Source organism: Xenopus laevis, chromosome 8L, assembly GCF_017654675.1.
Source record: "Xenopus laevis strain J_2021 chromosome 8L, Xenopus_laevis_v10.1, whole genome shotgun sequence".
Taxonomy (NCBI): Eukaryota; Metazoa; Chordata; class Amphibia; order Anura; family Pipidae; genus Xenopus; species Xenopus laevis.
Genome location: NC_054385.1, coordinates 40,084,058 through 40,107,544, shown reverse-complemented (window position 1 = coordinate 40,107,544; position 23,487 = coordinate 40,084,058). Strand labels below are relative to the sequence as shown.

The window sequence follows — 23,487 nt, the reverse complement described above, 5'->3', positions numbered from 1 at the left end:
TATTCACAGCTTGAAATACGTCCACGATGCTCAGCCTCAATTCAACACGACCTCGTACCAAGAAGTACATCTTCGAGTCTCCAAAATCACAAATTCACAACAAAGCGTGACAGGGTCCAGACTAGAGGGCCCCCGCACAACCCACACCCACCCAGCTCTCCCCAAGCCCACATCTGCATCCTCTCCCCTCCCTCCACTTGACGCCTGCGTCTTAAACGGTAGGCATTAAAAACTTCACTCAAACTGAGTTCTCCCGCCAGCACCCGACGGTCAGGTAATTTCAGACACTCCACTGTACCAAGCCACCCGAGACCAACTCACCACACCCTCCTATCAAGTGCTCATAGTCGTTTCCACCTCTGCTCACACGTCGTGACGAGCATACTTACACTTGCCACCACAGTGGTGATTACGAATACTCATCAGAAACACACCAAGACCAAGCGCCCTCCCTGCTCAGTCCGATAACAGGGAACAACTATCGCCTGCAGGAGGCATATTCCACACACTAGCGCACCAGCCTGCTCGAATTAGACACAGTAGCCCTGTTACATGTGTCAGTATGCTGAAGCTTATATTACATTTTCATTCCCTGTAAAGTTCCCCTTTAAAAAAATGAAGAATAAATGTGCAATTAGCCTTTTCTTTCTTATCAGAGAAATTAAACTTCATATAGGAAGCAAAGATACCGCAGAATTTTTTGAGCAGTTGACTCCTGTGTGCCAAATCTAGAGCTAGTGCTCAGAGTTCCATGACCAGTATATGGTCATGGAATTTCTTGGTAAGTTATAATATCCTTATATTTTACAATAGGGATATTTTATTTACTATATAAAGTGCTACTTATGCAAGCCATACAACAATAGATTAATAGGGGTCAAAGCAATAATAAGAGAGAAACGTGATGGTGACTATATTTCATTAAAATACGGTGTTTTAAAGAGACAATAGAAAGAAAGTCCCTGCCCCATAGAGTTTACAATCTACATGTATATACAGAAAAATGTATGCAAATATGTTAAAAGTATTCAAATTGTAATGGCCTTGTCTTGCCATGGAACACTTGCTGAGCTGGGGCAAGGGGGGAAAAGACCTGTTTGAACTGATCAGTGCATGCACAATAGTTTAGGCTAATCTCAATATCTATCATAGAAGAACTGTATTTAAAACAGTTTTCTTACACAGTGTGATTGGGATTGGTCATATAAAGGAAAGAGACTAAAGCCCACTGCTAAACTGTTCCAGCCTTCATAGCCCAAATGTAATGTTTGTAGTATAAAATGTTATTTTAATCAGAGATAAGACACGCTTTAATAGGTAAAATCTATTCTCTCATATAATATTTTTCTGGAGGACACATTAGGCTGGGGAGGGCAATATGAATCAGTAAATATGGACTTATTTGTGCTTGAGTTCCACCACAGTAAAAGAACACCACTTTCTAATAACTCACACAACCCTTTCGTGCTCTATGGTCAATCGTTGATCCATCGTGCAGCGCTCGATTTCTCTTCCCTGGCTATCTCCTATAAGGAAGGCAGGGAGGAGAAATCAAGTGCCACACGATGGATCACCCAATAGCTTTCTGAAGAGGAGCGCAATCAGAGTTTGTTCGTTATTTCTTAATAAATACTTTGCGATTTTAAAGTTTAATTTGTCTTGGTGGGTTTTGTTTTTTCGTGTATACTAATCTATACTAAAAAAACAAAATTTTTACATTTTTGATGTTACTGGTCCTTTAAATGGGCTATTAAGCTTAACAAATATTTGTCAGTTCAGTTGTTTTCAGATTGTTTGCCAGAATTAAAAACTTTTTTTCAATTGTTTTCCTTTTTTCTTATTGTTGACCTTTTTCCCCAAAATTTAAGTTGAATGTTCCTGGTGTTTCAGTCTCACAGCTCAGTAATTCAGGCGCAGATTCTGGACGGTTACAATTTGCTACATTTAGTCTATACATTTCTCAGCAGCATCTGTGGAAATATTAGCAACTGTTGTATCAATTCTAACAGCTGCCTTTAATGATATTCAGGGATTCTGCTCAGCAGGGACAAAGATGAGAAATGTATCAACTAAATGTATCCATTTAGAACAGTTACAGAGTCAAAAGGTGCCAGTAAGGCACTGGATGCAAAGTAGCCCCATATACAGCCACCTACAGACAACAAGCTACATACATTTTAGCAAAAGTAAGCATGCACTTAAAATCATATTTAAGATGTTGTGGAAACTTAAAAAACTCCATCAGCAACGCAGAAATAAAATGTGCATTAATAATGCATACAAAAGAAACAATCTAAGGCCAAATATTACTTGCCAAAAACTAAATTCAGTATAAATACAGTCTGGCACACAATCCAAAGGAAAAACAAAAACGTTATAATGAGGTTACAGGGGTGCTTTCCTTCAGTATCTTAAACCCAAAAAATACATTGCCAGCATACTGAAATAATTACCAATGGGCACCGAATTTATCGTGAAGTTTCGAGTTGGGGATCTTCACCGAAAATTTAGTTTTTCAAGATTTAGTTTCTGCACGAAGCTCATTATTGTGGGCTCTAAAAAGGACTCATAAATTTATTGGACAGATATTATCTACTAACCTCCTGGAAGCTAGACAATACCTGAATAAAAAGAACTACTAATTAAAACCTGTCCAATGTGCGGATGTTAGAAGTCATCTTCAGGCTGTGGGTCCCATTGACCAACATATTGAGAGAAGTTCTTGTGTAGTTAGTTTTAGGATTTCCAGATTGCGTTCTGACACTTGAAAACTCCTACAACATTCAGAGCAAGAACACCATCGAAGTTGGTTTTTTTATTTTATCCTGTTTCCACATAGACTCGAACAATTTCGAGGGCCCACCCTCCCGCCCCCGATTGCACCACTTTAAGGGTATTTCTACATATCAAAGCTCAAATCATAAATACAATCTTAATATTAACATGTAGAAATTTAACAAAAGCCTCACACACAACTGCTACTCAACTAAACCACTAACTTTTCGGATGCTGCAGACATATGAAGTCCTTTCATTGCTTCAAGTTCATATTTTTCCATAGCTTTTTTCATCAAGCAGTCTTTGCATTTCAAAGGGGCTACTTTTTCCTAAGACAGATTTTATTTGTTATGTGCCTACAGCTCACCTGCCTATGGACCTGATTCCGTTCTTAACACCCTAGCGCGTCGCAAGAGCATATGAGAAAGGACTGTTCCAAAAACATAATCTGGAAATGTGTGCAGCCACCACAACCGTGCAAGTGCATAGTACACAAAACGTATGAAACCACCATACTCCCTTTAAATGGCAGGGAAAAGATGAAACTTTGCCGTCAGTAACTTTGATATTTATCTTTTTTTTATACTCACAATCTCTACACATTTAATGTATTTCCGTTTCCAGTGCTGTTGCAACATTATCTCTCACACTGTGGGCATAATTAACTTCACTAATTTCGAGTTGTACTAAAGGTGGCGATACGGGCTTGTATACTAAAATATTAAATTGAGCGAGTGGGTGTGGGGTCCTCCGCGCTAACGGGAGCATTCCCTGCATCGATATCTGCCCAAAGTCGGCATCCGTCTCGCGTTGATGACGGTTTCCGTGCGATCCGGCCGTCCCGTATTGCCTCTCTCAATACTGATCCAGATCGTTCTCCCTAGGCGCCAACAATTCGGGATCAAGACCGTATCGCAAACGCTTCCAAAATAATGACCAGTAGGGACCATATTGAACTCCGGGAGAAGAGATCTTCGTCTGAAGTTTGCGCAAAAAATTGCCACAACAAGCAGCATCTGCTCGATAGTATGGCTCACTTTATACTCAACATAATGCCAATGTACAGAGCACATGGTTATTGAACGCTACCTGAGCAGTCACACATATTTTGACCAATCGCAGTAGCAGTTTTGGTCTATGTCACAGACTTTCGGATCCATGACTAATAGGACCACTAGGCGGTCATAAAAAATTCATAATTCTTTATGCCACATTCATACGATACCGCTCTTGTCAAACTATAAAACAGAAGCTCTAGCATCGTCGCGCACATCCCACGCCAAGAGACTCTATAGGACAGAGTAATGTATTAACAGTTTTCCGTCTCGTCGCCATAAAATCATAAGTAGTGTGAAGATAGCCATAGCTACTGCTATACAGCACCCCCCGCTTACACTATGTGTGCCTGAGTTTAGCTGAGCCTTCCAGCCTAGAAACCACGTCAATTAGTTTGTACCAATAGACTCTTTAGAAGACTTACATCCTTTCCCAAGAATGCAAAAGAAGGTCTAGCAATTTTTGAACTACCTTAATATCTTAACTTTGGGACATCAACTTATCTCTTCACACAACGTCCAGCACACCACCGCGGTGCACGGACTATTCATATACACAACACACACCAACAATATTTAAATACCACCATTTCATAAACAGCGACTCTAAATCCACTTGAGAACATGACCATTTAGCGAACAATGAAGGAAACGAGCGCGAATGGGGGAGGAGAGGACCGGGCGCCTCTAATAGGAAACAACAGCACATCAACCCCTCTTTAAACGACCATGACTTGAATTGATTTACGAACAATTATCATCCATAAGAGATGCCGACCAAACGAACGACCTACCCAATAATGTATTGTATTCTCTCCACCACCATCTAAAATCGGACAACCCCTCAGCGCTTCATCAGCTAAAGCTTAGCACTGTAGCAGAGTGAAAAACCCCAGTGACACTACACAACACTTGGTGATCATTCATCTTATGCTAATGAATAAGAAGAAGTCTATCATTTGCTCGAAAATTAAACGGCTCCAATGGAAAGGAACAAAATTATTTCACCGAGCCTGCTCTAAAAACATATACATTCGATCTTACCACATTAAAATAAACAATCCCATCAGCAAATGGCATGGTGTTCTGTACAGCAGCAAACATTGCCAGTGTGGACAATACCAATGCCATTAAATCAGATAATGCCCTAGCTGGAAACAAATTCAGGACCCCAGAGCTGCAAACCTGTACGGATACCCACTGAGCCACAATGCTGCCCCAATCACATTCCAGATTGTAGGATTCCCACATTTTACATCATAATTTGCCACTATAAAAGTTACTTTTCCTTTCCATCAATTCAGAACAAAAGCAAAGCCTTGTGTCCATAGGATTCTGGAGAACGGATCCCATACCACTAGTTAAAGGAACAGTTCAGTGTAAAAATAAAAACTGGGTAAATAGATAGGCTGAGCAAAATAAAAAATGTTTCTAATATAGTTAGTTAGCCAAAAATGTAATGTATAAAGGCTGGAGTGACTGGATGTCTAACATAAAACAGAACACTACTTTTCTGCTTTTCAGCTCTCTAACTCTGAGCCAGTCATCGACTTTAAGGCGGGCCACATGGGACATAACTGTTCAGTGAGTTTGCAATTGATCCTTAGTATGGAGCTCAGATTCAAAAGCAAACAGTTATGACCCATGTGTCCCCCCTTAAGTCACAGATTGGTTACTAACTGGTAAACAGTGGAAACAAAGCATGAAGTAGTGTTCTGGCTATTATGTTAGACATCCAGTCACTCCAGCCTTTATACATTATATATTTGACTAATTAACTATATTGAAAACATTTTTTATTTTGCACAGCCTATTAACCCAGTTTTTATTTTTATACTGAACAATTCCTTTAAGACATGAAACAAGCTGTTGGCACATATTGGGAACCTGGCAAATTTTTGCATGAAATTTGATTGTCGCATAGCAGAACGAGTGCGGATCTCGGCTTGCCTTTCTCCACAGGCATTTTGCACCGAAATCTGCCCGCTGTTACAAAGACAATGGAAGTCGCAGGGCAGTAGATTCGCCGCCTGTGGAGAATCCGCATTTGTAAGGATCGTCTGGCCCTAGCCTAAGGGCACACAGGAGAAGGATCCAACTGCTCTCCACCTGCGAGGAGCTGATCTGGTCAGACCTTACTGTTTCTCAGTCTGTGTTTATCCGCAGGCTGAGAATAGCCTGGTCTTGCTGTAGACTAACAAGTCACACATTTACACAGCAGATACGCTGTATAGAAATGCCATTCGTGACTGTCTACAGGACTCTCGAAGGAAAACATTTTTTTATATAAAAGTTATTGCCTAGAAATAGTGTAGTTGTAGGCACTCAATCATCACACACAAACTGCAAACTTATAAAAAAAAAAAAATAATATCGTAGATAATATATTACATATATATAAAGTTCATAATATATAATAATATAAATTAATATAAATAAACCCACACTATTGGCCTATATGAGCTTACTGCTGCAATCTACGACTATGATTATCTAGAGCCAAGACAGTAGTGACCATACAAATCAAAAACAACAATAAAGACATACACTAAGGGTACAAGATAGACCCTGCCAATAACTGAGAGGTCAGTTCCCGATTAGTGTCAACTACACAGCACGATCAAAATATACATTTGAGACCACACAGCACACTATCAGCTCGCAGCGTACAACACTCGACTTTATTTCGGTCCTGCAACGGAACCTTCATTATGTATAACACGCAACAAGTCATGCATTTGCCAATTTCCCTAAATTTTATCCTAGAAAACAAAAATGATCCAAAAACAAACCCACGTCTTCAAAAAGTTACTGCTTTGCAACAAATTTAAATATAAAAAAATTACAAGATTTTTATTTTAATGATAGTATCAATACATATTCTGGAAGGAACAAAATGATGGCATTATGGGAGACTAACATTTACACCTGCAAACCCTTAAACAGAAGTATAGATGTGATCAGACACCTGCTTGTGTCAACCAAAGCATCAGTTTCTCCCTGGGAACTGGATCCCATAGCACAGTGAAGATATGATCATCTACCAACAGAAGAAAAAGTAGCTCTTCTGTAGTCTAGTCTCACACCTACTAGTGTTAAGGTGGCCATAGACGCACAGATAATATCGTACAAAACAAATTTTCGTCCGATATTCGTTGCGTGTATGGTGGAAAAAGAGCTGACCGATATCGGCAGAAGACTTGGATATCGGTCGGCTCGTCGATCAGGCTGGACGGAAAATTTTGATCGGGTGCCTTTGATGGGACACAAACATTGGCCATTGTTAGTGCTGAATCGTCAGATACAGGTAGAATTCTATTGCTTCTACCTGTATATCCGACGATTCAGCTCTACACGTGTGTATTGTAACGAATTATCTTCCTTGGAAAGATCTTTTACAAGAAAGATCGTAATTGTTATGTCTATGGCCACCATTATAAATCCTACAATAAATGTGCAATACAGGCATGGGACCATGGTTATCGAGAATGCTCTGGACCTGATGTTTGACGGATTTCCTTAATTTTGCCTTAAATCAACAAAATCGTGTAAACATTAAATAAACCCAACAAGGATTAATTATAGCTTAGTTAGGATCAAATATAAGTTACTGTTTTATAATTATTACAGAGAAAGGGGAACATTTTTACAATTTTGGATTAATTGGATAAAACTGAGTCTATGGCTTTTCTGTAATTCGGAGCTTTCTGGATAAAGGGTTCCTGGATAACATATCCCATACCTGTACTAACAAAAAACAAGAAGCATCAGCGGTCACATGGAACACTACTGCAATCCCGCTGTACAAAAAAATAATCTGCTCAAGAACAGCCAGTGATTTTTTTTAATCTACTCACTACTTCCATTAGTAACATTCTGTTAGTTTCCTGATCCAAGTACCCACCACTTTAATGGGTTGTGCACCTTTAAGTTAACTTTTAGCATGATGTAGAGCAGGGGTCCCCAACCTTTTGTACCAGTGAGCCACATTCAGAAGCACAATAGGAGGCGGATAGCCAATCACAGCTCTGCAGTCACACAAGCAAAGACAGGCTTCAGTCCCCAATTAGGTCAGCCTAGCTCCTGATTTTAATAATAATAAATATGTTTTTTATAAAAGGAAAGCCACATAGCTAAAGTATGCCCATACTGTACCAAGTATGTATGGTTAAGGAGATTCCTGGCTCACATTGATCAAAAATCCACAACAGTGACCTACCAATTCTCAAAGAATAGCATCAGTATACTTTAGATCTCAAGGACAAAAATAGCACATATCGTAGGTGTACTTCATTTCTTTTTGAAAATAAATATTCGGACGAATTCTAAATGGGTAGATGTTTGTGTCCAAAGAACTTTAGCAAATGATTCTCTTTCTCTGGAATAATAAAATAGTAGCGTGTGCACAATTTCATATTAGTGGCAAACAATCCTATTGGGTTTTATGGGGCAGGTTTATTAAGGTTTGAATGGTTCGAATTTTTGAAAAAACTTAAATTTGAATTTTAAATCACCAACTCGAATTTGAATGCTTGATTATCACACCTCAACCCTGAAAACAATACTAATTCGAATATATCACCAAAAACCTGCCGTGTTCCTGTACAGGTCAATGGCAGAGGGACGTTGAACCATTTGAAGATGTTAATTGCCTTCCTGTCATTCGAGTTTTTTTTTTTTTTTTGGAGGAAAACTTGATTTGTCGTTTGTATTCGATTGAATATTAGACGTTCGAGTTTTTTTTATAAATAACATCTCATTCGAGTCGTGCGTACATTGTAATTTATTAAGAGTTAAAAGAAATCCACATAAATTCGAAAGTCAACCTTTCATAAATCTGCCCCTAAACGTTTGGATTATTTATAACAGATTTATGGTATAGAGATACAAATTGTGAGATCCCAAGCATTCCGCACAGTAGATACAGATCTGTGTCCGGATCTGGATACCTGTAGGCATATTAAAATCTCACAGCTCAATAGACGAGAAAAAAAATAAATAAATAAATATATATATATTTATTAAACAGCATAAATGATGTAGCATGACTAGCTGATCAGGTATTTTACTCAACAAAAAATGACTTGATAAAAGATCGATGCCGGTCTGAAACGTTGAAGATTGTCTGGGTCAGAGCCCATGTCTTATTAAAGGCGTTTTAAGAAAATACATCTATGAATGGTGCGGTCTGTAATATAAAATTTGGGAAACAAGATCAAGGTGGAAACTGTGAGACTTGCACCAGACTGAAGCAACTGGAAGGTATGAGTGCTGACTTAACTCTTGTTGAACTACTCAACAAAACATGACACAAAGGGGTTAAAAAGGAATTTTAATAAGTGTATACGCCTGTGCGTAATTGTGTACACATACACCGGATATTAATCCGCCACTGGTGGTGGGGAATCCCCAAAGAGCAAACATATGTTTGTCTGCTATTTGGGATCTCTGTTGGGATAATCAAGTCCCAGGAGCGACGTCACATTGCTTTATGCTAACTGCCCATGTGACTGTCATCCTAAAAACAAAAAGTGTCAGTAAACATATATTCTACATTACTGGCACTTTAAGCTTTTGCTTGCCAGCAGGTAGAAACTACATGCAAAGGATTAATGTTGTTGTAAAATGTCTCCAGTTATATTTGGGTAAATGACACCTCATAAATGTTTTAGTTAAACGTTCATTTTGTCTTGATTCAGTTATATCAAGACATATTCAAAGAAAACAGTTAAATTTTTATAAAAGGCAGACTGTGACTAATTTAGGCACAAAACATGCCATAATTTTAGAAGACAGGTGAAGCACAGGGTAGGCACTGCTCTTCTGTCTGTTGGTACAAGAAGACATTTATTTATTTTCACTGCAAGAGATAAGAAGCCCAATATAAAAGAGCGATGAAGTGAGAAAACACACCGAGCTCCAGTGGATGCACTCAGAACGCACATCAGTTAAAGACTGGCATGGAGAAGCAAGCTGAGGGAAGAAGAAAAAGCCACCTGTTTATTCAGGTTTCCTTTATGTTTTCTCTTACATAAAATAATGATCATAGATTTTCACACACAGAGGTTTATCTGCATATTTATTCGTTTGAGATACCATACTGCTTCCCCTAACAATGCAAAATGAAAGACAAACTAGACAAAGTATACCAACAGCCTCAAATGCATCCAAACTTCAGGTGATTGCTAAAACCACTTTGCCATACGATTTACCAGTTACACACTACATATTATTGACTCATACTGGGATTAGCCTGTCAGAAGAGGCAAAATTTTATGGTGACTCATGAGTGTGTTCTTTGCAGCTTGCAACAAAAAAAAAAAAAAAATAGGCTGAGGAGCTCACAAATAAAAAAGAAAGGAAACAACTGTAAAAAAAATATATATATACAAAGACTAAACTTTCTAAAGCTGGGCTTTGACTGTGCAAGGATCCACTGCAGTGGATCAAGCACTAAAAGGCGAATCCAATGGGTCTGCCAAACTCACCTGACAAAGGGGGCACAACTCCAAAAAATATTGTTTCATCTCTTGAGGAAAAGTGTGGAGAAGTTCCTTGAGTTCCTTCTACCCGAAGGATCACGCACAAGGCTTATTAAAGATCAGAGGACCTGGTATGCTTGAGAATGCTTCCTTAGCTTCTCCCTTTCAACCAATCTCTTTTTGGAAGATTGGGTAGAACTACAGTTCCATGGTTCATAATTTGCTATTTGATTCTACAGATTAAAAGGTAAACATGATAATCTCTCTTTACTTGCTGGGACCAGTTCCCCCACCAGCCGTAAACTCACAGCATAAAGCAGCTCATGCCTCACCTTTCTCCCTTGCGAAGTCATGGATTTTGCAATATGACGACCCTCTGCTTTCCAGAGAATCTGTGCACCTCCTACTATAAAAAGTAGTGCCAGAAACCACTTGCTAATGTATTCCAACCTCTCTTCAGCATAAATCCTAATTCAGGGCTGTCCAACTAGAGGCCCTGGGGCCGAATGTTGGCCTCCAAAGGATTTTAAGGGTCAGCACAAAAGTTCCATAGACTTCACTGTACAACACTATGATTTTACTTTCATTCGGCCCTCGAACATACAGTATGAAAAATAATTGGCCCACTACATGTAATAAGTTGGACAGCACTGCCCTAAATGATAGGGTTTTAAAAATACAAATTAAAATAATGTCCCACACTACAGAAATTCCAGTGCATGCAGTTCTACACCCCGCAACTACGCCAAACTAAATTTGGTTTCAGAGTAAAGTTTACAATACAAGTCAATAGGCAAATTCCACTTATGGTTCAACAAACTATATATTTCATGATTCTGGTAAGAGATACTGCCTCTGCAGGGTTCTGCAAGCTAGACAACCACCAGACGGGTTAAGTAGCTGACAAAATATATAATCCTGAGCAACAGACTAATCAAAGATGACTCACTCAAATTGTATTTGTACCACAATCTTACACGTTACAAGTTTTTTTGCACAAAATATAAACACTTAATAACACAAACATCCCTGTACAGTAAATCCTCCAAGAAATCAAATACGGCTTTAATTACACTGCCAGGGCATCCCATTGGGAATTTACAAGTATCTATTTCTGTCTACAGAGTGCACATAGGGGCATACTGCTATATAGATGAAACAAAAGTTCCAAAGAACAGCTAAAAACACTACAAAGCCCTACAATGTACAAACTAATTTTGACTTCAATACTTTGATACAGAATAACAACCTTCTGCTGATATATCTACAAATGGGTTTTAACAGTACCAAATAAATTAAGTGTACTAGTATAACTGCAGCCATCAATTTTCTTGAAAAATAAAATGCCCCAGTCTAGTGTAAAGGTGGCCATAGACTCCAAGATCCGCTCGTTTGGCAACATCGCCAAACGAACGGATCTTTCCCCGATATGCCACTAAACAGCATGGCTATATCGGGGGTAATTCGAATTCGTATGGCCGAACGATCAAATTACGATGCGCCAAGCGGCTCAGACGGGTCGGTCGGGTAAAAATCCAACCTTCCCGATCGATATCGTGGCCAGATATCGATCGGGAAGACCCGTCGGAAGCCCCCATACACGGGCAGATAAGCTGTCAAATCGGTCCAAACGACCGATATCGGCAGCTTTATCTGCCCGTGTATGGCCACCATTACTCATCTCATGCTATTGTTGTAAATGGTACAGGTATAAGATCGGTTATCCGGGAACCAGTTATCATGAAAGCTCTGAATTAAGGGAAGCGCATCTCCCATAGACTCCATTTTATCCAAATAATCCACATTTTTAAATATTAGTTTCTTTTTCTCTGTAATAATAAAACAGATCCAAACTAAGATAAAATTAACCCTCAATGGAAACAAAACCAGCCTATAGGGTTTATTTAATGTAATAATGGTTTTCTAATTTAGGCACGAAAATCAAAATTACAAAAAGATCCGTTATCCAGAAAGCACCAGGTCCCACGCATTCTGGAAAACCAGTTGCATACCCGTACTTTGATGCTGAGAAACATTATGCATGACAATTAAAGTAACAGTTAACACAAAAAAATTAACGCGTTTAAAGGAATGGCAATATATGGTACAGTTGGCCCTGCACTGGTAAAATTGTACTATAAATTGTACATAAACTATAGTTTATGTAAAGAAACTGCCCAACTGTAGCCATGGGGCCAGCCATTCAAGCACAGGATAGACAACAGATACATTCTGAAGAATCACAATGTATACTACAGAGCTTATCTGTTATCTGCTACGTAATCCTGTGCCTTTTCTCCTTTTTCAGCTTTGAATGACTGCCCCCATGGCTACACAGCAGCTTGTTTATATGAACTATAGTTATGTTTCTGAAGCAAGCACAACAGCTTTACCAGTGCAGAGCAACAGTACATTATATTTTTATTTAAAATACTTTCATTATTTGGTGTTACTGTTCCTTTAAAGGAGAAAAACATTTTAACCAAAAAAAAAACCCATACCCCCCACGGAGACCCCCCTCTTCGGTGCGTGCATGGTGGGAAAAGAGCCGATATCAGCAGGAGACTTAGCTATCGGTCGCTCCTTCGATCGGGCTGGACAGAAGATTTTGATTGGGTGCCTTTGAAGGCCCCCAAACATCGGCCATTGCTAGTGATGAATCATCAGATACAGGTAGAATTCTATTGCTTCTACCTGTATATCTGACGATTGAGCTCTACACGTGGGTATTGAAACGAACAATCTTTCTTGGAAAGATATTTTCCAAGAACGATCGTAATTATTACGTCTATCGCCACCTTTAGAAAACAAAAGCAAAGATCTGATTGGTTGCTATGAGTATAACATCCCGGTAATATCTCATTCCACTTTTCACACAGCATGAAATAGACCCCTTGTTGTATTTACAGGAACACAAACTAAATGGCTAATGGCATCACTGCAACTCCAAGCAAATTAACCCTAGCACAGGCTTTCCAGGGTATTTGTGCTTCGCTGGACATTTCATGGTGATTACACAAGCGGTAAATGGTTCAAATGAAGTGCTAACATGCTTTGATGCTCTAAATATTAACAGTATGCATGTGTACATTCTTTGCGCAATACCAAATAAAAATAAAATTTGGAAGTTGGTATTGAGTGTAATTTTGACAGGAATTAAAGGGGACCCGTCACCCAAAAAAAATATTCAAAATCCTATTTTATCACATTAGTCAAGCAAAATGAACTTTAATTACACTATATAAATTATTTGAATCTTGTTTCCTTCAGTCTGGGAATTCATAATTATAACAAGCAGGCAGGAGCCATTTTTGTGGACATTGTTATTAAGACAAGTCTTGAATCATCTCAGAATCTTGTTTGTGCACCAGAATGGGGGACCCAATGTCCATCCCCATGCACTGGCTATACACTTAAATAGTAAAGAGAACGGGGGAATGTGTGGAGAGCAGTGACATCTAGGAAGTACTGAATGGAAAGTGAATGTAATTGCCTGCCCTGCCTCTATGCCCATGGCATAGAGGAGGGGCAGACAATATTTGATTGACAGCTGAGATTTTTAAATGAGCTCACAACAGCTATGAATGCTTTAATAAAAAATAGAAATTGGATTTCATGTTCAATTTGAAAAGGACTTTTATTATACAGATTTTTGTGTCTGGGTGACAGGTCCACTTTAAAGGGGCTGTAATGGCTGGGCAAAAAAATTGAGATTTCAAGTTGTACACCACATATAGTGACATCTGTCAACTGCTTTCTATGTACTTTTTTTTTTTTTTTTTTTTTCAAAAAAGCAAGGTTGAAAAATTAAGTAGGTTCTTTTTTACCAACAGCAGCACAGTAACCCCAATACCTTTCTCAATTGTTACAATCCAATATGTATACACTGCGTAGCAGCTTTGGCCCAAACTTAGGCAACGGATATATTAGTTAATGGCATTTCTTTGATGCTGCACAGTCATTATCAGCTGATGTATCAAACAAACTTTAAGGAAGTCAGCAACTGGGTTTACAGAGCATATACAATAGAAAGGAATATTACATAGATTTTTTTTTAAAACCTCTTAAAAAGCAGCTTTAAAATAAAGTCTATAGTAGCTTAGTACCTATAGCAGGGATCCCCAACCTTTTGAACCCGTGAGCAACATTCAGAAGTAAAAGGAGTTGGGGAGCAACATAAGTGCTGTGATTGGCCATTTGGTAGCCCCATTTGGATTGTCAACCTACATTGAGGCTCTGTTTGGCAGTACACCTGGTTTTTATACAAATAAAACTTGCCTCGAAGCCTGGAATTCAAAAATAAGCACCTGGTTTGAGGCCACTGGGAGCAACATCCAAGGGGTTGGAGAGCAACATGTTGCTCACGAGCTACTGGTTGGGGATCACTGACCTATAGTATAGTTACTATAGATATAACATTACCTGGATGAAAAGTCATTGCGTGTGGTTTAAAACTTGAAAAGCATACCTTCCTTGATAGTTAACTGCCCTTTTAATATTACCAAATTACCAGGTATTTAGCCCAACCTGCAATAGCTGTTAATACTTGGCTAGATACATAACATAAATAAACCTCTCCAAACAAAATCCTTTCTGGCTTACACTTCACTGCTTAGTTCTATACACATTTGTTAAGAAGAAGAAATAAAAAAAAAAAAGCTCCTTGCTATTATTAAAGAAAATGCATAGAGAAAACTATACTAAAACCTAAAAGAATCGTTATAAAGCAAAGTGCAACAGGGGACTAAAATGATACAAGAAACATTTTACTTTATAATAATACACAAGAGTATGAATATCATGAACATGAATATCCTGTAAATGATTCCTATAAACGGTGCTTAGTGATGTCATTGGTTATAACCGGAGCTTAGTGATGTCATTTCTGTCACGACTCACTGAAGCGTGTATTTATAATAAATAAAGTACCCCCTGAAGCAAAATATAAGGATATTAGAAGTAACCTCGGAGTTCCATGACCTTTATAAAGGCACTCGGCCTTCAGCATCGTGTTTTTATATGGTCATAAAACTCCTCTGTAACATAATATCCTTATAATTTCCAAAAGTAGGTACTTTATTCATTATAGAAACAGTGCTTAGTGATGTCATTTGTGTCACATGACTCACTGACATGTGTATTATAATAAAGTACCCCTGTTGCAAAATATGAGGCTATTAGAGGTCACCTCAGAGTTCCATGACCTGTATAAATAACAAATAAAAAAACAAACAAATACAAAAAGTATTGTAGAAGTGATACCTATATTGGCTAACAATAAAAAAAAAATACATTGCAAGCTTTCGGAGCACCAAGGCCCCTTCGTCAGGCAAAATACAAATACAAAATAAAAGACGAAGGGGCCTTGGTGCTCCGAAAGCTTGCAATGTATTTTTTTTTTTATTGTTAGCCAATATAGGTATCACTTCTACAATACTTTTTGTATTTGTTTGTTTTTTTATTTGTTATTTTTGCTACTGGCTAACATGGTACCACAGTTTTTGTCTTGTCCATGACCTGTATAAAAACACTCGGCCTTTGGCCTAGCGTTTTTATATGGTCATGGAATGCTGTGGTAAATTATAATATCCTAATATTTTACAATAGGGGGTACTTTATTCTAGGTATGCACCCAATCCAGGATTTGGTTCAATATTTGCCCCTTTTCAGCAGGTTTCAGCCGATTCATTGTGCCTGGTCAAACCAAACCAAAAAAACGACTTTTTGTCACAAAACAAGGAAGTAAAAAAATGTTTACAGCTGCATTACCAGTGGTTTAATAGCATAACAATCAAATAACATCTACCAGTTGTGAGTTGGAAAAGGTTGACATTACAATGGTTATTTAGGAAAATATATTTTTGGCGGCTACATTTTTAAAGCCACTAACAATGTGAATATACACTTGAGATATATATATAAATTAAAATGAATCTCTAATTTTGCTACTATAATATAGCCAGGTAAACATAAACCAGCAATGGGGGAAAAAAAGGGAGAGATAGAGCGACGTCAACTCAACAAGCAAATAGGCAGTGCTTGAGCAAATACAAAGCTTGTCTGGAAGTCAAGCCACACAGGGTTACAGAAAAGAGGGACAAGTGGAAGCCCCACCTGCCCAACAGACCTGGCAAATAGGAAAGAGAGAGAGGTGTGGCAACATGGAAAAAGCAGGCTGTCCCTGAAGGTCCCAATGGTAGTGTGACGCATTTTGATAGTCACATCCCACCCCCACCCCACCTGACAGGCTGGTTAGCTGCATACACAACACAGAGGCAGGAATGAAAGGGAGAGCGTGCATGATTAGAAACTGTGGAAGCTTTAGGGACTGCTCAAAATACATTGGCTTTCTACCATAATCACCGACCTATAAACTCCCGTAGAACAGTACAACTGGGAATAATGGAACTCTGTGCATACACGGTCGTTCCAATAGTCACGGAATCAAAAGAGCAAAACTGATCAGCCGTCGTCCTGCCGTTTAAATCCTTATTAGATGACTTTTATTATGGGTGTAATCCCTTCTAAAAGGTTTCTTAACAAAAGGGAGGAAAGCTTTTTTTTTTTTTTTTTTTTTTTTTCCTTTTGACAGTAAACATCTGGGGCGTGGCTAAAGAAAGAAGCAAAGGGAGCTCCCTGGGAGGCGAGAGTCTCATGACACCAAATATGGGCGGTGGACTGGCACGCAAGGGATATATAGGAGCAGCTTGTGAGGCCAGAGAACTGGAGCACAAATCAGACTGGCACTCTCAAGTTATAAACGCATTCACTATTGTACGTACGAGATTGGTCACAAGCAGAGAACAGAACCTATCGAATACTGTTACTAGTAGGGTTCCAGAATCTCTCCTATATAAAGAGACATTTCTAGCGCACTGCTTAAGCCTCTTTAACATAGATCCTGGTGCCAGAGCTGCAGCCCATCTACTGAACTCACAAAGGGCTTCTTGTTAACGGCTATGAGCTCCCTAAGCCCGATTGACAAAGCTCCCTGTGTGATCAACCTTCAGTAAAGTCACTTTTTCCATGTTGAGCCGTGACCATTTCTAACCAGCGTAGCTTCAACTTTGACCATAAGAAATACAGGGATGTCACCGTGACAAAGTGTTAGCAGGACAAGCGCCACAAAATAAAAACAATCAGTCTGGGCAGGCAACAATATATCAAGACAGCCTAAGTGTAGACAAAAAAAACCTTGTTAACGCACTTATCCCGCTCTAGTGGAAGCGAGTCGCACGGACCAGTCTCCTGAAAGACTCACGGCTATATGAATGGGAGGAATCTGGTCACACCGGCCGAGCTGACCCCATTTTGAAGGTCAAGCTGTTGCAGCAACTTTATTGCTACCGAGAAAACAAATTGCATGGGAATGGGAAGCATATCCAGTAGGTTGCTATAGTGTTACTTCTCTTTCCAATGGATACATTGTATCATGCGAGCCAGCTGATCAGATCATGTCCCACATTTGCCATGTCTAACAGCTATCCAGTATGAATGCCAGCCACACATTTACCCATCACAGCTGCCCAAAGCCTCAGCACTGGGGGTATACAGTCACACACATATATATTGCTTCTTTAGGAAGAAAACAAATGCCAGAATATAGCACCATCCGCAACTGTACAACTGGGATGCGAGGGGATAACTCCCAGCAGCCCCCTGAAGCCTTTGTAAAATGTATCCCCTCACATCCCTGTTGTATAGTTACAAAGGGTTTGGGGGGGGCTGCTGGGAGTTAATATCGCCTCACATCCCTGTTGTACTGTTGCAAAGGCTTTGGGGGGCTGCTGGTATTTATCCCCTCACCTACCTGTTGTACAGTTGCAAAGCCAGCAGCCTCTGCAACATACAACAGGAATGTGAGGCGATATTAACTCCCAGCAGCCCCCCAAAGCCTTTGCAACAGTACAACAGGGATGTGAGGCGATATTAACTCCCAGCAGCCTTTGTAACTGTACCACAGGGATGTTGTGAGGGGATAAATGTTTCTAGTCCTTAGTTAAAGCACTGTTTCGAACTCCCAGCTACACGTAGAACACACAGAGTTCCAGCATGCCGAGGAGTGTTGTCGATCAACAATTGCACACAGACACAGCTTGAAAAAATAACTGGAGAACCAAAGATGGTTTTTATTGGAAATATAAAAAATAGAGTGGGCCGCTCTCATCAACACCGACGAATAACTGGCGCCAAAACAAACTTCATTCCTGGGAGCTGCATCTCCGATGGTTGGAAAACATTAATAAAAAGGTTTGGGAGGGAAAAGTCCACACGTACACTTAGTGGTGCACCCCCCCTCCATAACCCGCCGTGGTAACGCCTTACGATAGCCCGCTGCACACAGCACAAGGAAGGAGAGGAATGTTCCAAATTTGGTCGCGGGGGTCTTTCTTCAGGAAAGGCCGCTTCCTCCTCCGCCAAGGACCGCGGCCGCACTTCTCCTGCCAGTGCCCCATATTCCTCTCGAATGTCTCGCACAAACGCTCTCCCAACACCCACAGCCCAGCCCGGCTCTCTCCCCGCCCCCCATGACCAGCTAGGCCGCACCGCCACAGAAACTTCCAAGCGCCCGAGTCCGCCATTTTACAACTTACCTCGGCTCCCCCCCACACGGAGGGCCTCGTCCCGCGGCCTGCTGCTAATTCCAAAAGGTATGGATAGGCGTCCGACGAGAAGCCACTTGGGTCAATCCGACGGTGCTGTTTAAGCCCCCTACTCCGGGGAAATAGAAATAAACAAGAAGGTAGTTCGGCAGCGGCTCGGCTCGAGTTGTTCGCTCTCTGGCGGCTGGGGGGACGAATGAGGCGTACGGGCTCCACCTGGCGGTCACACAAAGCCCACAACTCTCCCTGTGAAACAGCGACACCCAGCGAATAATACGCTCTCTTTCTTCTTTCCCTTAATCCCAGCGTTCCAAAATGGAATGATGAAGCATCGCCACATGTGTCTCCTTCGGTATTGCTCCACTACAACTCTCTTTATCCTATTCCTCAATATTCAGCTATGTTTGGTCTCATCTTGGAACGAGTTACCTTTCCTTGATACCCTTTTCTGTAGCACAGATCCCTGGGAGAGTTGTAGTTCAGTAATACACAAGGGAAAGGGTGTAAGCAGCAACTGCTGAGTTGTATAGTGGGGCCCATTGAAGTACTGACTGTCAGACAGTTGCAGAAAGAAATGACTTTATTTAAACAGGAGGCCCAGAAGGTCTGGTTATGACTGCTGCAGCCTGTACCGCATTGTGCTGGTACATTTTGGGCAATTTACATCTATTGTCTGTGGTGTGCGGTTCTACTAATTAGGCAATAGTCCAAACTTCCATATAAATCCTTGTCTCATAAAGTGAAATCGTAGTCACATCCCAACGAGAGCCCCTCCAGTCCACGGGGCCACATCGTCGAACAAAAGCAAAAGTTGGGAGAGACTGACTGTTACTTGAAAAAGAGGAGCCCAAACGAGGTATATCAAAAGTAGAAAATCTTTATTTAGGACATAATTAAAAGCCTGACGCGTTTTGTGCCAAGGTAGGGTTGCCACCTTTTCTGGGAAAAAAATACCGGCCTTCCTATATATTTATCTTTTTTTCCTATTAATAACATTGGGATCAACCATCATTTTTACCGGCCAGGGGGCAACCCTGTGCCAAGGGTGGGCACTTACTCATAGGCTGCTACATTTTGGCCTCTCCCATTGAGCCCCTAACTGCTTATTCATTTGCACTTTATACAGGGACTTAGCACCCTGTCTTTGTTATTAAATGGGTGTAGATTCCTTCACAGCAGCCCTTGTTTGCCTCTATCTCAATGATGCTCCTTCATTTGTGAAGCAAAACTACACCCTAAATAGTGATATATTCACACCCCACAGCCAATATCATTCAGTCACTGAAGACATTAAAGCTGGGAATGCATAATTGTAGCCATTAGACGAGTGCTGCCTCCCAATTCAAGGGTTAAGGGGAAGTACTGAACTTGCAGCAGGGAAATTGGGCAAAGGGGACTCAGGTGCGCATGCGTCATACACTCCCCTTGTTTCCCTCGCTAAGAGGTTGCTCCTTTTATAGACATTAGATTTATTTACACGTTACACTAATTATCAGTGTTACAAAAAGATAGCCGTTCGGCCATTGTGTTTTTTTTTTAATAGCAGTTTCGTGCTAAGGCGTTAGAGCTCCCAGTTCGAGCTGTCAGACTAATGGCGTATGTTTTTATTCAGGAGCCAGCATGGCGGGCGGCTACTGTTGCCTACGTGCAACTATGGAGAGGGAGTGGGCGGGACTGTAAACAGGATGGAAGGGGAGGAGCTGCCAAATCAGCTGGTTTGGGCATCGGCGTTTTGTTTTCCGCGCCTCCAGCTGTTGCGAAACTACATTTCCCAGAAGGCCTCGGGACTAATTTACCGCCCGTTGTGTTAGAGATTGTTTGTTTAATCGCCATTGCCCTGTGACGTTTCTCAGATAAAGCAGTCCGTTTTAAATACGAAATAGTTTCGACTACTGCTCAGAAATCCACACTGTTATACAATTAAAAAAAAATCAAAAAGTAAAAATAAAGTTTCTCTTTTTTTTATTTATAAAACACGATCCTCCCTCCCTCAGATGTTAATGCAGTCTCCTTATTTAGTCTCACCTCCCTAGTAGGTAGGGTTGCTACCTTCTCTGCAAAAAATGCGGCCTTAGTATATATTTATCTAACATTTGGATCAACCATGATTTTTACCTGCCAGGCCGGTAAAATACAGGCCAGATGGCAACCCTACATCACTAGAAGGGTTGCCACCTTTTCTGGAAAAAAATACCGGCCTTCTTATATTCTTGCCTTTTTTTCCTATTAATAACATTGGCATCAAGCTTCATTTTTACCAGCCAGGTGGCAACCGTAGTTGCCACCTGCCCGGTAAAAATAATGGTTGATCCCAATGTTATTAATATGGAAAAAAGATAAATATATAAGAAGGCCTGTCTTTTTTCCTGAAAAGGTGGCAGCCCTATTCACTAGAGATCAAAAAATAATCCTAGGCATTCTGAATGTGGTAATGCTCTGGCAAGCTGGAGATCCTGGCAAATGCCAGAGTGTTGCTGTAAGATGCCATAGACAATCACTGTTTATTAGGCCTGTGAGGGCTGATTGGTCCTCTATGTACCTGAAATCCAAGGGCCTATTTTGAATTTCAGTCCAGACCTGGACCTACTCCATTACGAGTTCATCCACAGTAACAGCCACGTCTCCCAAGCCTAGGGTTGCCTAGTTGCCACCTGGCCGGTAAAAATGATGGTTGATCCCAATGTTATTGATAGGGAAAAAGATAAATATATAGGAAGGCCAGTATTTTTTTCCAGAAAAGGTGGCAACCCTACCCAAGCCTCAAATCTTACACCCAAATAATGTTAACCCCCACAAACCAAAAAGTTCTAAATCACATCTACAAATACCTTGATTCAATCAAAGGCATAATGGGACATAACTAGGGTTGCCACCTTTTCTGGAAAAAAAAATACCAGCCTTCCTAAATATTTATCTTTTTTCCCTATTAATTACCTTGAGCTCAACCATCATTTTTACCGACCAGGCCAGTAAAATACCGACCTAGACATAACTGGGTGTGTGGTCAGTAGGGTTGCCACCAGCCTGGCTGGTAAAAATTATGATTGAGTCCAATGTTATTAATAGGGAAAAAAGGTAAATATATAAGAAGGCCGGTATTTTTTTCCAGAAAAGGTGGCAACCCTCGAGGTCAGAATGCTCTACACAAACAGGCCTACTGTACTGATGTCTTAGTTGCATATTTTTAACATTGGTGTTAAACATGTTGCCTATGAACAGGCCTGGACTGGCAATCTATGGGTTCTGGCAAATGCCAGAGGGGCTGCTATTAAGTGCCATAGAAAGTCAGTATTTGGAGGGCTGTTTGGGCCTCTGTGTGAGCTGATTGGGCCTCTGTGTACCTGAAATGCCAGGGCCTAATTTAATTCTCAGTCTGGACCTGCCTATGAAAGTCATTTCATGTGGGTATAAGTCAAGTAGGGTGTTTGGGAACACTGAATTCTGCATTCTCAAATAAAGTCCGCTGACATGATGCATCACAAGTGCAAAATATTTCCATGTAAAAGGAAATTGAAAGTGAGTGCTAGAGGAGAGGATATTTAGGGTGGTTCTACCAAAATCGTGTATGCAAACAGGCCCAAAACTAAGCACCTTCTCTTAGTGTACCAGCTCTATGGCCATTGCACTACAAGCTCACTTTGTGCCAAATGTGATGTATAATAATGGCATAATAATAACAGCGCATGCCACTCATCTCTGAATCTGGGGCAACATTGTCCTCCACCACTTCTGAAGTGAAAGAATTAATCCGCAGCAGTATTATATCTGCTTGGCCGCATAAAATAGTTATAGGTTGGTACATACACCATTGGCTCAAAAGCAGAGTACCTAACCGGAATAGTTTTGCCACTTTGTTAGATGTCCTTACCAATGTTATTAATGTGATTGAAAGAAAAAGAATGGTAGGGAGGTCAGTTTTTTTTTGTCCAGAAAAGGAGTTAAAATTCCAGCCATAGATAAAAGTTGATAATTGTGTGTGTTTTATAGGCGAGAACTGCATGAAACTCACTGAGCTGGCATTTTTACAACATTTTGAATGACAACAGTGGGAGGTAGCAGGGGGGGCATTTTGGGCATTCTCATACTGTGTTTCTTTCAGGGAAAACATGGTGGGCTAGTTTTTGAAAAATCACATAAAGAGGGATTTGGACAGTGCAGTTTGTGGGAGTATTTGCCATAGTGTCTGTCTGGCTTCAGTGCTTTGGGCCCCAGCAAGTTGTATTTTCATGCTAATTTTTGCTTAGGTTTAACACATACGGGAGTGTTTCTGGGTGTGTTTGTCTCCTTTTGTAAGTGCTGGTATATGATTGTATCTATGCGTAAGTGGTTTCTTTTAATTCATTAGGCAAAATACGATTCTGATTATTACTCATTTACATTAGGTGGGTCATTCTGCCCATGTAGCTAATTTACAGTCTAGTTCCTTCACACCCAAATGATTCACAATTATTATGGCAGTGTTTGCTGCAAAACTGTAAAGTATACTTGAGAAACACAACGAATGTTACATGACATGAGGTAATGAGTCACTAATCGTGAGAATTTTTTTTTTTTATCACAGTCTTACTAA

The 23,487-nt window shown here is 40.2% G+C and overlaps 1 protein-coding gene across 1 annotated transcript in view; it reads right to left on the bottom strand.

The window, feature by feature from the left end:
- Positions 1-19,450, bottom strand: part of stag2.L (stromal antigen 2 L homeolog) — a 65,778-nt gene extending 46,328 nt beyond the window's left edge. The window contains exon 1 of the mRNA XM_018228685.2: positions 18,909-19,450. The gene's annotated coding sequence lies outside the window, so the exon portion shown is untranslated. The remainder of the gene's footprint in view (positions 1-18,908) is intronic.
- Between the last annotated feature and the right edge of the window lie 4,037 nt (positions 19,451-23,487).